Here is a 15,215-nt window from a genome sequence, read left to right as displayed (position 1 = left end):
TGGCTTTGTGTCCAATTGCCTTTGGCTCCCCAGCCTGAATGCTAAGGTGTCCAGTTCCTACCAGGGTAGCTGGGAGCAGCCTTTAGCATGTGTTTGGTTGAGGCCTCAAACGCCTCTGCGGTGAAACATGCAGTGGTAGAGATGTGTCACTGCTCTCCCACTCCCCATCTCCAGAAAATAGGTACCAAATTTGCTTCTCAGCCCCCCTGGTGAGAACCCCTCTGAGCCATATCATGTCAGCTGTCCTCATCTCCAGCCGTTATGGTGCCTGCTGTTAGTGGAGCTCTTTACATGAGCTTCTGATCTCACCCCTGGGATCCCTGCATACCCACAGCACAATGCAGGACTAGTGCTTGTAGTTGCTTCTCTAGTTATTAATCTTGTGTATTGATTAAGAAGCACCATTAATACCCTCTGCTTTTTTGGTTAGCTGGGAGATAATATTCTGTAAATTGCCCAGGTCCCTCAGACCAAGGGACGATGCTGCAGTATTCACAGGCCCTGAACTCCTCTCCAGTTTCTGACAGTTAATCTTTCTAAAATCATACTGGATTTCCATAAAAACATCTCACGTGCCTTATTAACATTTCATAACCCTTCCTCCTAATGGTGATGCATCTGGTATGTGCTGAATGTCGGTACAGCGGAATTGCTTGCATTTCAGATGGTTGCACTTTTCAATTTCCTCTCACTGGCCAGCTTGCAAGGCTGCCCTGCTGCCACGTGTCTGGTTTCATCTAGCATGTTGGAGCGTTCTTGGGTAGAGAAGATGGCTAAGGAAGGAAACCTGAGGCCCCCTCATAGCAGGGGATCCATGTCACACTTCTGCATGCTTAGCATGATATGGGACCTGTACAGCAGTGACCTGTTGTTGTGTACTTATAGTCTTCCCTTGTGGTTGTCATCATGGTAGCATTTCATAGATTTCATAGACATTAGGGGCTAGAGGGGACCTCGTGAGATCATTGAGTCCAGCCCCCCTGCCAGTGGCAGGAAGTCTGCAGGGATCAAATGATCCCAGCAAGATAAACATCCAAATGCCTTTTGAATGAGTCCAGAGTAGGTGCTTGCAACACCTCTGGGGGGAGTCTGTTCCAGACCTTGGACATGCAGACTGTAAAGAAATTTTTCTTTATATCGAGTCTGAATTGGCCTTCTAGAAGTCTGTGGCCATTAGACCTAGTTATCCCTTGGGGAGCTCTGGTGAACAACTGTTCTCCCAGAACCTGATGTACCCACCTAGTCCCCTCTGAGCCTCCTCTTCGCCAGGCTGAAGAGTCCCATGTCCCTCAGCCTCTCCTCGTAAGGCTTGCTCTCTTGGTCTTTGAGCATATGGGTGGATCTCCTCTGGACTCTCTTGAGCTTATCCTCATTCTTTCTGAAGTGAGGGGCCCAAAACTGGATGCTGTACTCCAGCTGTGGCCTCACTAAGGCTCAGTAAAGCAGGATGATGACATCCCTGGTTTTGCTTGAGATGCATCGGTGGATGCATGTCAGAGTTTGGTTTGCCCTGCTGGCCATGGCATCACACTGCGGGCTCATGTTCATCTTATGGTCTATCAAGACCCACAAGTCTCTTTTGGTCACAGTGCTAGCTTGTTCAATTTAGCTTGCTCAAGAACCCTGTGCTTGTGGCAGAGCCAGGACTTGAACCCATATCTCTTCAGTTTCTGTATTGTACCGTGTTCCCAAATAGATCCTCTCTTTTATGCAGCCAAAGGTCACAAAAACTTCATAACATGGGGGTTGAACAAACCTCCTGGTGGAGCCTGCTTAAAACCAGTCAGCCAGCTGGGGCACTGATGAGGAACCTGAGACTGACCTGGGAGGAGCTTCAGCAGGATGTCTTCCTGCTTCAGTCAGCTGAGTCTCCCTCTTCCTGCTGCCCTGTGGGCACTGACTATTGCCTGCAATGGGAGTTGTGGTACCCTCACCTCCAGCGCAGCTTCATAATTACTCAGGAACTGACAGTGCACTGGCCCATTCTGCACTGAGCAGAGGCTGGGATTCACATCCATCCTGCCTTTGGCAAGCCCAGTGGGGCTGTCTCTGGGCTGCTGGCACTGCCCTGGAGCTGCAGTAAGAAAGATCTGCTCAGGCCTCACTTTTCAGCTCCCCAGACAGCAGCTCTCAGGGCATTTTCCTTGAAGCAGATGCTTTCTGTGGTGGGATGTCAGTGAAGTGTGCAAGTGTCTTTCACACCCCTCCCCTGCAGTGAACGTGAATGAGGGGGTCAGAGCAAAGCAACACTAGGTGGCTTAGATGCAGCTCAGCTGTATGGTGCCTGTCAGGTGTGTGTTACTGGTTCTCCCAGTGCTGCTTCTCGAAAAAACTCTCTCGCTCACCCTCACTTCACTGTTGAGTAATCCCTGCAGGGGGTGATTTGTGCTGCATAGACAGTGTCCTATCCTCAGCCCGGAAGCTAAAGCGAGTTTCCCACTCAACACTGAATTGGGGACACTTGGCAATGTGCCTGAAACAGGTCCAGCTTGCCCCTGTCATTAGCCACAAGCCACTGTCAAGAGGCAGACCCAGTCCTTCTTCTCTAGCATGCACCAAAGCCCAGAAATTAGATGGTTTAGTGCCAGTTTAGCGCAGCTTTCACTTGTGCCAAGAAGCCCAAGCGTGGCTCTGGACACAGCCATGACTGACTGGGCCACCTCATTCCCAGGCCTTGGCACACAGTGAGTAGGCACAGCAGGCTTCTTGGTGAAGCCCATGGGCTTGTCCTAGCGGCAGGGTAGACATACCTGGGGTGTGCCCAGGGCCTGATCCTCCAACCTCTGGGGCATGGGCATAGTCCAGCATCTGGGAGTCAGTCCCAGCAGACTGAGCATGAGAAATTCTTGCCACATTTGGGCTGACATGGCTAATGATGGAGTCAATGATGTGTGAAAGGCAGTGGTTCTGACCATGGCTTAAGTCAGGAGCAGCTGTTCCAGAGACACAGGAGCCCTGACCAGCATCTCTGGGATGGTGCTGTGGAGGCTGGGGAGATTGCCACGGTGCAAGAAGGTGGAACCCTCCCTGCAAACAGTCCAAGGATAGTGGTTGATTGTAGCCACTAAAAGCTCATCCTGGGTTGGGGCCCTATGGGGCTAGGTGCTGTACAAACCCAGAGCATGGGCCCTTCTTCCAAAGCTCTGGCTACCTAAATAAACCACATGAAGAGTGGAAGAGGAAATGGGAAATGACATGCTCAGGGTCAACAGCAGAGCTGGGTTGCTGTTCTCAGAAATCATTTCAGCCATTCAGTCTTCATGGGAGGTTGTGTCTTCATGGGAGGCCCCCCCTAGCCCTTCGCCAGCAGCTGTCTGTGTATTCATGTGCCTGACTCCTACTCTAGGGCTGCCTCAGTTGCACTGTTATGCATATGTATGTTTGTCTGCATTCCCTCAGCTGGGGGCTCAGTAAAGCCTTCAATGGAGCTGTGCTGATTATACCAGCTGAGGGCCCAGCCTAGTAGCTTCCATGGAGCAGCACTGACAGGCACCAGCTCTGTGTGTGGTTGCACTCAACTGGCCCAGGTCACATGTCCTTGCTTCTTTGTGGGTCCAAAAGCGTAGCCTTCATTCCCATGTGGGGATGGGGCCTGAACAGCCACCACTGTGTGCCAGGGGCTTCCTTGCTGCCACCCCATCCGCAGTTGGGGTACTGGGATTGTGCTCCTCTTGGAGCAGAGGCCCCTGAGCCTTGGGGTCTTGGCTTACCTGCCCCAGGAAGCCTGGCAGGCCTGGCAGCCCAGCAGTGGCTACTGCTGAGAGCAAAAGGCAGTGAGCGGGAGAGTGGTCATGGAGACACAGAAAGCAGGTCTGCCCATATGCATGTGTGTGCATGCGTGAGAGGGAAAGCAAGGGAGAGGGTGTTTCTATTTTAAGCCCTGCAGTCTGCTCTCTGCCCCTCCCCCACACAACACATTACATGCTCGCCAGATTGAGAAACCTGACCTGCCTTTTAAATAATCAAGGAGGGAGTGAGGCAGCCGCATCATGGCAGGTTACATCAGCCTCCCTAGGGCCTGGGGGGAGGCAGGTCTCGTGGCAGCTGGGAGGAGCTTTTCATCAGGGCCCCTGATTCTCCAGTGGTGTTTGGGGGTGGGACTGGGCCAGCCCCATGATTGCTGGCTGCTGCCTTGCCTCCAGGTGGCAAGGAGCATGGGCTGAGGGGCACCCCTGGGTGGGGTATCAGGGTCAGTCGGCTAATGGGATCACCTATGGGATGCCTGTTTCCTGGGCAGCAGATCAGGAGAGGGATCTGAGAGCCCCAGTCACAGATGTGGCATGTAGGAGCAAGAGCATTTGCTTCCCTTCTTGGAGGGGCTGACATGGATCATCTGGCTCCCTCATGCCCCTGGACTCAAAGCTCGCCTAGGCCTTGAACCTCATGGCTCTACCAGGCAATATCACAGGCTGGTGGTCCTGCCCATTGGCCAGGTAGCAGGAGGCACTGCCTGGGGATGGCAGGGAATGTTAAAGTCTTGGTGCACCCAAGCTTCCCCGAAGCAGTCACCAGGAACAGCAGCAGCTCATGCATTTTGTCTGAGTCACTTATTTATCGCTCACCAGCTCAGCCCCCTTGCTGGTTACCTCAGGGTGTAGGGGAGCTTGTGACAGGCTGCCTGCTTCATTGCTAGGGAAGAAGCATATGGAAATCAGAGTGATCCAAACACCTGGCTCCCAAAAAAAGAAAGGGAGATCCAGAATCCTAGAGCTGAGCAGTCTGTCTATCTGCTTATACCTATACTTAACCATTGCTGTATCTCTCTATCTAGCCTTTCTAATTTATTTTTATGGTAGCAAGCACTTTAGTATTCTCCTATCCAACTGTCTCATCTGGTTCTGCAAAGGCAAGTCTGTTTGATTGACCTGAAGGTAGCAGTGAGAGGGGAAAAAGCTGATAGAAATCCCAGTCCTTGATGTTTCCCGTCGTGAATGGTTGTAATCTCTGAGGATCCTAGCCCGAGGGTGGGGGCACTAGCCAGCCTGCAGTCATGCATTATTGATAATAATGGTTGTGTCTCTTTAACTGGGTTTGGTCTGAGACACTGAATGTGTGTGTGTGTATGCCTGTGTGTGTGTGTGTGTGTGTGTGTGTGTGTATGTGAGAGAGAGAGAGAGAGAGAGAGACAGCTTGCATCTTTCATACTGTGCTCTCTGGATACCAGCTCTGGGTTTGTTAGGGAGGAGGGGGAGCATATTTCACTCCCTGAGGTTGCTTGCTTGCTTCCTTGCTTGCTGGCTTTCTTTGGTGGGACAAATCCACTCCCATCTCCTTTTTTGTGCAAAAGATCAGAGCAGTGGATTCTTCTCCGAACCAGGAGACCTGGGACTGTGGAGCATTCCTGGCTACCCGGCGTGAGGCTGCTCCAGAGAAGGTGGGGTTGTTATTTTTGCCAGTTCTGGTTTTTTGCTGTCTCTCCTCCTGATGCTTTCCTGCACATGAAAGGACCAGCTTTCCACGAAAGGCATGGCATGAGCTCGGAAGCAGCTATTGGAGGTAAGGGCTGGATCTCCCTGCAAAGCCTTTGCAACACAAAGCCCTGATGCCAGCTTGTATTGATGTCTGTAGGACACATCCCACCCAGAGGGCTTCTCTTCAGTGCTACGGTGAGAACCAGGGGGGAGATGTGGGCTGTAATTATCTCCCTTCTTGATGAAGATCACAGCATCATGGAGATTGGGTTATATAACAGCAAACAGCCCCTTGAGCACGTCCCCTTCCAGATTCTGTTCATTTCCACCCAGTAAAATGGTCTTTGCTCTGCCTACCTGGTGCTTCTCTGGTTGGTTGGAGAAATGCCTCTATCTCCTCTTCCTTTTTCTCTGCTTTGAATAAAGGTGTTGGGAGCTGATTCAGCATGGGGTTATTTGGGGTTGGTTTTGAACAGATTCCTAGGGCTGATGTGCTTGTGCTTTGAAACGTGCTGATTGCTTTGCTTACTCAGCCTTGTAGAGAGCTTTTAGGCTACCAGCCTTTGGGACGAAGGAGCAGGGTGGACCCACGGCTCCAAGCATGGTAGCAGCATGGCAAGGTTCCCCAGCTGAGTGGGTTTCTTTCTCGCTGCCTGTTGTGAGACCAATCTTGCAGAAAGAAGACAGACTGCTCTCCATTGTCCTGTTCTCCTCAGCAGGCTTAGCCTGCCTAGCTGCTCTCAGGTGGTAAGCATGTGAGCCAGAGAGAGCATGGGTGAGTTGACTCCTGTCCTGGGTGTTATGTACTTTTTGGTCTAGCTGTACGAGCTTGCCTTGGCTTGCCGACTTCCTTCTGGAGCCAGGGAGGAGGAGGCAGAGGTGTGAGGTCTGGACAGCAGAACATAAGCAGCCCCAGAGAGGTGGCAGGAGCTCTGCTTCTGGGTGTAGACAGGAGTGAGGTGGGCTTGGGACCCTCTCTCATGTGCAGCTGGTGATTGAACTTGGAAGGCAGTGTCTACTGTTAGCCCATTAGCACTGGAAAGGGGCCTAGGCTGGGAGCTTGGATGGTGAGAAGCAAGTGATGGAGCAAACTCTACCGGGTGCTCTGGAGAGTGGAGGATTCTCAGGGCCCTGCCCCTTTCCTTGCCAGGATGCAACGTGTCAGATGCTCTCTTCCTGCTGCAAACTTCCCTCTGCTGCCAAGCTGCTAGCCGACTAGCAGCAGGGGAAAATGGAGTCTTTCCTTCCTGATCAGGCAGTTGCAGCAGGAGCTTCTCCATGGTGCCTTGGCACCACTGGGAAATGGGAAGAATGAAGGGAATGGAAGAAGAGAGAGCCTCATCCCCTCTACTGAAGGGCTGGACTAGCCTTTCTGCTAATTCATCTCTGGGCCCCACCTCCCTAGGCCATTCCCTGAACCACAAACCCAGGTGAGTACTCCAGATATTCAGCACATTCATTGCTTCCTTGGAGTCCCATTCACTTCCCTATTACCCTTCTCTCCCCCATCCCCTGCCTTCCCATGGTCAGTACACTGCCTTGGCTGAGGCCTCTCAGTCACCCCACTGCAAGCTCCGTCACAGTGGAGCAGTGGCAGTGCATGTGAGTGAGCAGGCCACTGTGCTTGGAGAGGTTGGGGGTAGGAAGCAAGGGCCTTCCCAGTGCTTGTCCCATTTACACAAATCTAAGGCTACTTGCCCACAGCCCCCTCACCTCCCTCATATTTTGCATCTGTGTCTGTTTGCTTGAGCATTCCCTTCTGCTGGGTTCTGTGTGCTGGTCTTGGGCCAAGTGAATTCTTCTGGGTACTTAGGGCAGGGCTGGTTAGAGCTACAGGGACTGAGAAAGTAAAAAGAAGAGAGGAAGGAGGATGGGAAAAAACAGGGGTAGGGAGAGGGAAGGAGACAGATTTCTGCATTCTGGAGCGATGTCCCCACTGCTCTGGGCATAGTTTCAGAGCAGTCATGCCCAGCTTGGCTGTTCCCCATGAACAAATACCTGTACAGTGAAGTTGCAACCACACTGAGGGGATTAAGGAAGAACAAGGAAGCCTACAGGTGCACTGAGCTTGATATTAGGAAGGGAGTGAAAGCTGTGAGAAGGTGTGGGGAGATGCTTCTCCTTTGCATTCCCTTCAGCAGTTGCAACAGGTTAAAAGTGCAGCAAAGACCATAGGGAGAAGCCAACTGGAGCTGGTGGGAGGCCAAGCCCAAACCATGGTTTTCAGTTAGGCCCAGGCACAGTGTTTGGGGCTGGGGTGCATCTGCCCTCATGCATCCTGAGCCAGGAGCTCAAGTGTTAATTTGCAGTAAACCTGTGAGTGCTCCAGCCAGGTTAACTCAGGAATAGCAGCTGGAGCAAATCTAAGGGTGAGGATATGCTCTAGAGCAGTGTTTCTCAATAACCCAAGAACATATGAGTCACGAACAAACTTTAACTTTAACAAACTAAAAAAATGGATTCTCTTTTAAAGGAGAAAAATGTGGGAAACTGTGGGTTTTCTCTTGCAGACTGGCAGAGTTTCAGCCTCCAAGGGGCTGCTTGGGGCCCCCCCATGCCTCTACCACCACCCCACACACTGGGGGCTGGGGCCTGGAGGCAGGGGGTAGCAGGTCAGGAGTGAGACTGGCCATTAATGCTTTCAAATGGGTCCTGGTACAAAAAAGGTTGAGAACCACTGCCCTAGAGGAGGATGTGCGGAGACTGGTGCTTCCATGCTGTGCTGTACCTAGGGGGCCTTGCACCCAGTTCCTCACCACTGCACGATGGTGCATAAATGCCTGTGACTCAGCTGGTATAATCAGCCTGCTGATTTGTGCACCATTTTAGAGCACTGAGGGCTAAGCCCATGGTGATTTTGCTTTGAGGAGCTCATTGCTTTATCTCATGCAAGGAGTGAACAGCTTCTGTTTCACAAGCAACCATAGCATAGAACTTTTGTCACATTGGCCCAACATTTCTGTGCTCACAAAGCATGGCCATTATACTTGGAGGAGCAAAGGAAGGCAGGGAAGGGGGCTGGAATGAGAGCAGAGCTGCGTGCCGGGCATCTTCATGCTGGAGTCATGACCCTGCCACTGGTTGGATGTGGAGTCTTGGGCAGGTCATTTCATAAGACCACACTTGGCCCTTCTCTTGCATGTTCCACATGAGGGCCAAGAATGACTTTGTCTTCGAGATGGAGATGAGTGTACCTGTTCCTCAGATGGGGAAACCTGAAGCATGGAGCTGGGAACTCACTGGTGCCAGGACATCAGGGCAGTAAGTGACAGGGCTCCAAGCAGACCTCAGACCCCCTGACCATATCTTTTAGGCATCAATGGGCTTCAACTTTGCAAGGTGGCAATGATGGCAGGTCCTTGCCTGGGGCCCAAGGTGCTGGTGGAAATTAATCATGTCCTGCTTGTAAAGCTCTTTAAATAATGCAGGAACCAAACCTTGCTATTAATTGATGTTTATTGCTGATACTCAGTAATACCCTAGGCCTGGTCCCTGTGGGAGCAGCTCATAGCATAGCTTTCTGGTGAGATGTACTAGTGCCTCTACCAAGGCCTTTGCCTCCATGATAAGGCCCATGTCACCTTCCCATACCCACCCACACACACCCAGCCCCCGGGCACTGCATCTGTCTGGCAAAGCCTCTCCCAGCACCAGCCAGCTTGCGCAGAGTCATCCTGATCTCCCAATGCCATTGCAGGGACACTTGAACCCCTGCATACACTCTGGTATGAGTAGAGCCTGCCAGTGCACAGACTGGCACTGGGATTTGGATCAAGTAGGAATCTTGGCCTCAAAGTACCAGGCACTGGGTTGTGCTGCTCTCAAATGCTGGTGAGATGACACCCAGCCCCGCTGCTTGGGTGGGTGTAGTCTGTCGCACTTGGCACCTTGGCAGAGGAATCCTGATTCCAGGAAGTCACTGTAAGTCACCAGCTTGTAAGTCCTTCGGGGCCCCAGTGCCTTGCTGCGCAATGAGATCTGCTGAATGGGTTTTGCCTGAAGTTTAGAAGTCTGCAGTGTGAGTATTGGCACCTGGGTGTCTTAGAGGTGTGGTTCAGGAGTAGGCCAGGGTGTTTTCAGGACTGAAGCAGTGTTTCTTTTAGAATCATTACAGGCTCCCTGACAGGGCTGAGGAAGCTTCAGAAGAGCCCAATACTCTGGACAGGGCACTGGGGAAAGGAAGTTCCCACAGCCTCATTCTCATTGGGTTTTGCCTTGAGAAATTTCACGGCACTCTTGTTCTAGCTGGTGCTCTGTGGCACATATAGCTGGAGACCTGGACAGTGGCACTACTGTGGGGAAGCTCATGCTCAGCTGGCACTGTCAGGGCACTGCTTAGGTGTAGCTGATGCTGCTGGCATCTTAGGTGGGCAAAGATACAACTCCATTGTGTGCCCCTGCCGAGCCCTTGTTCTTTGCCTGCTGGTGTTTCTCCACACCCCCTCACAGGGCACCAAGGAGGTGCTTCTTTAGAGCAGGTAGGAATCACTTCATTGTCCATTGTAAGGACCCTTTCCTAGCCAGCTGCTCTAGGCAGTTAGGCCCTTCTTGATTTGAGTGACTGAGAGCCTGGAGAGACAATGTATCCAAATGGGCTGGAGTATCAGAGAGGGAAGTGACTGTGCATGTGAAGGGGCGCAGGTTAGTTCTGTTGGGTAGGGGGAGATCTGTGGCTAAAAAGGCCCTGATCCTTCAATTGAGGTAGAGGGCTTGATGATGCCAGTGTAACTCCATTGTCTCACACCCTGTGCCTCAGTTTCCCCATCAGAAGACTAGAAGTGGTAATGGCTGCCTAACAGGTATTGGAAGGGTTAGCAAATGAGTCTTGGCAAAGCTTTTATCACAGTGAGTTCTGTGTGTTACCAGGAGGCCTCTACAGAGGTCAGGGCCTCTTTGTTCTTGGTGCTGTACAAATGTGGAGGGTCATTCAAGACCCACTCTGTAACACTTCAAAGAAACAAAAAATGGGCAGGACTCCAGAGTCAGCTAGTATGTCACTGGGAATGCTGGTGACTGGCTCTAGTCTTCCTGAGTTCCAGTCTGGTGCCTTATCCCCAGAAGCACCCAGTCCTTCTCGGGGCCTCCTTGCCCAACCCATTCGTGGCACCATTCAGGTAATTCATCATGGTCCTTCTCTCCCTCCTGTCTATAACTGCTCAGTGCAAACTGTGCTGTCTCAAAATGTCAGCAGTGTGTCAGCTGTGAGGGGGCTGTCTGTCACTGTCCCATCTCTGTTGCTGTTTTGTTAGAGCACCAGCTGGCTGTATTTGTTGCTGATATCTGTTGCCTTCCTGGATTTCTCAGTGACACCTGTGAAGAAATAACTTTTTCTTGGGGGCTTCAAAAGAAACTGGAGCAGTATACTGCCTGATTGGACTCTGCCCAGATGCAGTCAAACATTCTTCCTTCTCCTCAACATTAGAAAGAAATTCTCCTTTTTGAAGTTTACAGTTGGGTTGCATTTCCAAGTGACAGGGCAGACTCCCTCCTGGAGTAAATCAGCATGGTTCTGGTGCAGCCGGCTACTGATGCCTCCTGAAGTGGTGTTTCCTCTCAGACATGCACACTGGTCTGCTGCAGGTTTCTTTGTGAGTACAAGGTTCCTGGTGTCTTTTATCATTCAAGAAAAGATGTTGGTTTGGATGTTAGAATCCCAAGCAGAAAGGCATATGTTGCAGTTAAGGCAGAGACTTTTTCTGTTTTCCTGTGTAATCATGCCACATCATTGATCTGTGCCTTGGTTTCCCCATCTATAGAGTAGCAATAGTCTAGCTTCCCCAGGGTAAGGTGTACCTTGATTCACTACTGCCTGTGAGGCTCATTGAAACAGCCTGAAGGCAAAGTATTAACTCTTTTTATTCTCTTCTTATAAATGGACAGAGAGCATGGCCATATGAAGATGCTCTCTGGTGCGACTGTCATTGATTCACACACCCATGTAAATTACACTTGTGTCAAGATCCAGACATGCAGTTATGTCCAGGTAGCTATTGCAGTAGGTACTAATTACAGCACCTCCCTACTAGGTGGCTGGGAAAAGGTAATAGCCTGATTGCCTTTAGCAAACAGCTACCTTGGGATGGATATGGACAGATGAAACCTTACCTGGTGTAACTTAACCCAGTAGCATTTACCTATGATTCTTCCAGGGCAGTGGTGCTAAGCTTCAGGCCTATGGGGCCATGTCATCCAGCCTGCTTGGCTCCCCATGGAGCCAGAAATTGGGTGGTAGGTGAGCAGTGATAGCATTAATTACCATTGCTTCCAAATTTCCAGACCTGTGAAGAGCCTTGTGAACTGCATGACACAGCCCTGCATGCCATATTGCACCAGTGCACAGGGTCGTTCCATGGCTGAAAATGCATGTGAAGTTGAGCCTGTGCACGTGGTTGGGCTGCAGCCGATCTGGTGCATGGTGTTGGGCTGGCGCACAGGGTTGCCTTATGGTTGGATCTGATGCACAGGTGTGGGCTGTGGTGCAGGGTTGCTCTGTGGCAGGTCCAGTGCATGGGGCTGCGCGGGTGCACTAGATTGCACCCACAGACCAATGCTGTGCCCTACCTAACACTGAGTCCAGCCTATGGACTTACCCACCTGCAGGATCCACCCTCTGGACAACCCCTCACCACTCATCTGGCCTGTGGGGCCAGAAGGTTGGACACTGTTCCAGGTTGATTTTCTATTGGATTGGGTGAAGTCACCCTGGTTCGGGGGTTTGTGTAATCTGTCTGCTACTTTTGTATAGCAGCAAAATGCTGTTCACAAAGTATCTGTCCATGTGCAGGAAGAAGCATGTTATAGTTTGGCCTTGCCAGTATTCCTTTAAGATCTCAGGTAAATTAACAGGCCATTTGCTTGACTCAGCTGATGCAGGGGAGGAAATGTTGAGCATTACAGCCCTTAAGGGGATGTTAAAGAAGGGCTAAGTCATGGGCTTGGGTGTAAGTGACTTCAGTGAGGCTGGCCTTGTAGATGCTGTGGCTCCAGTTCTCTGCTGGAGGTTTTGTTTACATCTCTGCAATACTGGGTGACTAGGTTTGTGCTTGGGCCGACCCGTATCATGGTAGCCAAAGCAGAAGTATAGCCTAGCTTCTCTTTGTGCTTGCCATGGCCTTCTCTGACCCTGCCCTTTAAACAGAAGCCAGCTCCCTCCTTCCTGCCATGAAACAGCTTTGCGATTCCAACGCTGCCTAGGGGTTTAGTTATTCCTTTTCCTCCCCTGATGACAAAGAAGCTCTCTGCTGTTCAGGGGAGCTGAAAGTAGCAGCCCTTAACATGGGTAATCTGCATTACTTCAGGGGTCCGAGGTGATTTTTTCAAGGCAATCTGAAATCCTGGTGATGGACATAATATAGAGGCTGCTGCAAGATAGCTAGCCAGGTAGGAAGGGTTGACAGAGGGCTGTGTTTGCTGGAGAGCAGCCTAGCTAGCATGGGCTGCCATGGATCAGTAGCAAAGTGGCAGTTTTTGGAGGGTCTCCTAAAGCTTTTCCAACCATATGACTTGGGTGGGTGTGTTTCACAAGGACCAGAGGCAAAGGAACACTCATTGCTGCAGATAACAGGTGTCTAGGACAAGAGCAGGTCAGTGTTCTCCAACACATACAACCCTCTGCCCCATAGACTGGACATAGATTTCTGCCCACACACACAGATACACTGATCCTTGGACCACCTCTTCCTCTGCATGTACAGGTCCAACAACCAATGCGTGCCTTCCCTTTGCACACAGACACATACCACTCCCCATTACACACATCTTCCCCTTTGCACCCAGTAGTGTAACATGTGGGGTGGGGTTGAGGCACTAGCCCCAGATGCTGCCTGTGCAATAGGACACAAAAATAGCCACTGCCACAGTGACAGCTGACTGCATGGCAGCTATCAGCACCATTACAGTCAGCGCTGCCCTCTGTGTTGCAGCTGCCCTGGGCACGGGACTGGTCTCTGTGTTTCTGGTGCATCCCACCCCTGTATATACATGCCTCCTGCATATTCTGACCCTCCAACCTATGCCTCCCTGAGTGGATGCACACGTGTGGTAGGAATAGGCCTAAGCTGCAGAGCTCAGCTCCTCAGATTAGATTTGATGCCTCAGCATGTGCCACTGTTGATTTCCAAAATTCACACAATCCCTCTCTTGTCATCATCCAAGAAGCAGCTGATGTCAAAGACCTTTTAAGCTGGAGGATTCAAGTTCAGAGACTATCAATGAATAAGAAGCATGGAGGCAGAGGAAGAAAATGAAAGATGAGTGAGCAGCTGCTCTGGAGACAGGTGGGGAGAGAGCAGAGGTGGGAGTTGGGGTGGCCCCACTGAAGTCCACCCCTGGCACTAGGTCTGCTTTGCAGCTGGTTGAATTGCTTATTACAAACACATTACCCAGCAGTGATCACCTCTGTCCCCTGCTGTTTGAAAATCACCACCCTGGCTTCCCTTCTTGTTTGGAAGCATTTGCCCCTCAGTGTGCGCCATGATTTCTGAGCTCATGGCACTGCTCACTGTTCTGGGCTTGTCATCTGGTTACCATGTAGTCATCATCAGGTTATCATGTCAATGCTAGGGTGGAATACTCTCCTGTTGTGCCTTTGTTCCTTCCTAAGAACCTCTAGGAGGAAGGTTCCCAGACCCAGAGCTCTGACTTCACCGACAGGCTGTTCATTGAGACTTTGCCAGTTCCTGGAGTTCCCACTCCCTCTTGGAGCACCAAGGCTCTGCAGAAGAGTTTGCTCTGCCATTGGGCTGGCTCTGTGAGGGAGTGAAAGGAGCCTCTAATGAGCTGTTCACCATGAGGGGAGGGGCTGAATTCATAGCATTTGGGCAGCAGTTGGTTGTCAGATGTAACTATGACAAATCATCCCCCTGAATACAGGCAGGCGATAAGTGAGGAGGGCACCGGATGAATGGAGCACCTGGCTGCTGTGTGGGGAGAAGAGGCTGATTGGAGCTATCTCCCCTGGAGCATTTGGGGAGGCAGGCTTCTGAGCCACATTCTCCACTGGTGAACATAGGTGGATCTCCAGTGTAGTTTCCATTTACACCAGCAGAGAATTCCTACCCACCCCCCTCCAGCTACAGTCAGGGTTTGAGACTGGAAAGAGAGGGTAGAAGAGGAGAGCAGCAAATGGGGGAATGGATTGTGTGCAGGAGATAAGGAAAAGGAACCAGACAGTCACCAAGGCAGCTCTGTGCTCTCCCCAGAAATCATAGGAAAGTCACTGCACAATGGGAGAGTCCTCATTGTAGTGCCAGTGCAGGGCAGGCCTGCAGGTGATCAAGATGGTAGACTGTATGGAAGAACCCAGCCTAAGGGCAGCATGCTGTGGCAGGGAGCATGTCTGGGGAATTCCTGCTCAAGAAGACAGAGCCTATACCAGGGCACTGTTAAGGCTAAAGTGTCCCAGACCACCCTCCAAAACATGCATATGCTGAACATGGGGATCCCTTCTACTGCCAATAAGATGCTCCTGCAACTGCAGCAAAACACAGCAGCTCATTGGCAGCACCAAGCAAGCCCAGGCAACAGTTTAGGACAGGAAGTCAAGAGGAGTACATTAGGGAATTGTCAGTTCCTTGGAGGCATGCATTGTGGGCCTCAGCTTTCTTTTGGAAAGGCTTCCTCCCAGCAGCACACTGTTGTGCCCCATAATGCTGGTGCACCCTTGACCTGTGAGCCTGGGTCGGCATGACCGGCTTGGTGCGAGGAGGGGGATTTATGACCGGGCAGGTGGGTGATAACGGTGAGCAGGAGTCAGTATGATTTAAACACAGCGTGATGGTTTCACAAAAGATTTATTTTACTTAC

The 15,215-nt window shown here is 51.3% G+C and overlaps 1 protein-coding gene across 3 annotated transcripts in view; it reads left to right on the top strand.

Annotated features, from left to right (window-relative positions):
• Positions 1-15,215, top strand: part of FBXL16 (F-box and leucine rich repeat protein 16) — a 198,848-nt gene that overhangs the window by 129,824 nt on the left and 53,809 nt on the right. Inside the window, exon 1 of one of the 3 annotated variants that reach the window (XM_019539859.1) lies at positions 5,125-5,496. The exons of the other annotated variants lie outside the window; for them this stretch is intronic. The gene's annotated coding sequence lies outside the window, so the exon portion shown is untranslated. Of the gene's footprint in view, positions 1-5,124; positions 5,497-15,215 lie in introns of those variants that run through there. 3 annotated transcript variants of the gene reach the window in all.

Source organism: Crocodylus porosus, unplaced genomic scaffold, assembly GCF_001723895.1.
Source record: "Crocodylus porosus isolate Cpor-Errol unplaced genomic scaffold, CroPor_comp1, whole genome shotgun sequence".
Lineage (NCBI taxonomy): Eukaryota > Metazoa > Chordata > Crocodylia > Crocodylidae > Crocodylus > Crocodylus porosus.
The sequence above is the reverse complement of the archived record's forward strand: the minus strand, read 5'-3'. Positions and strand labels throughout refer to the sequence as shown.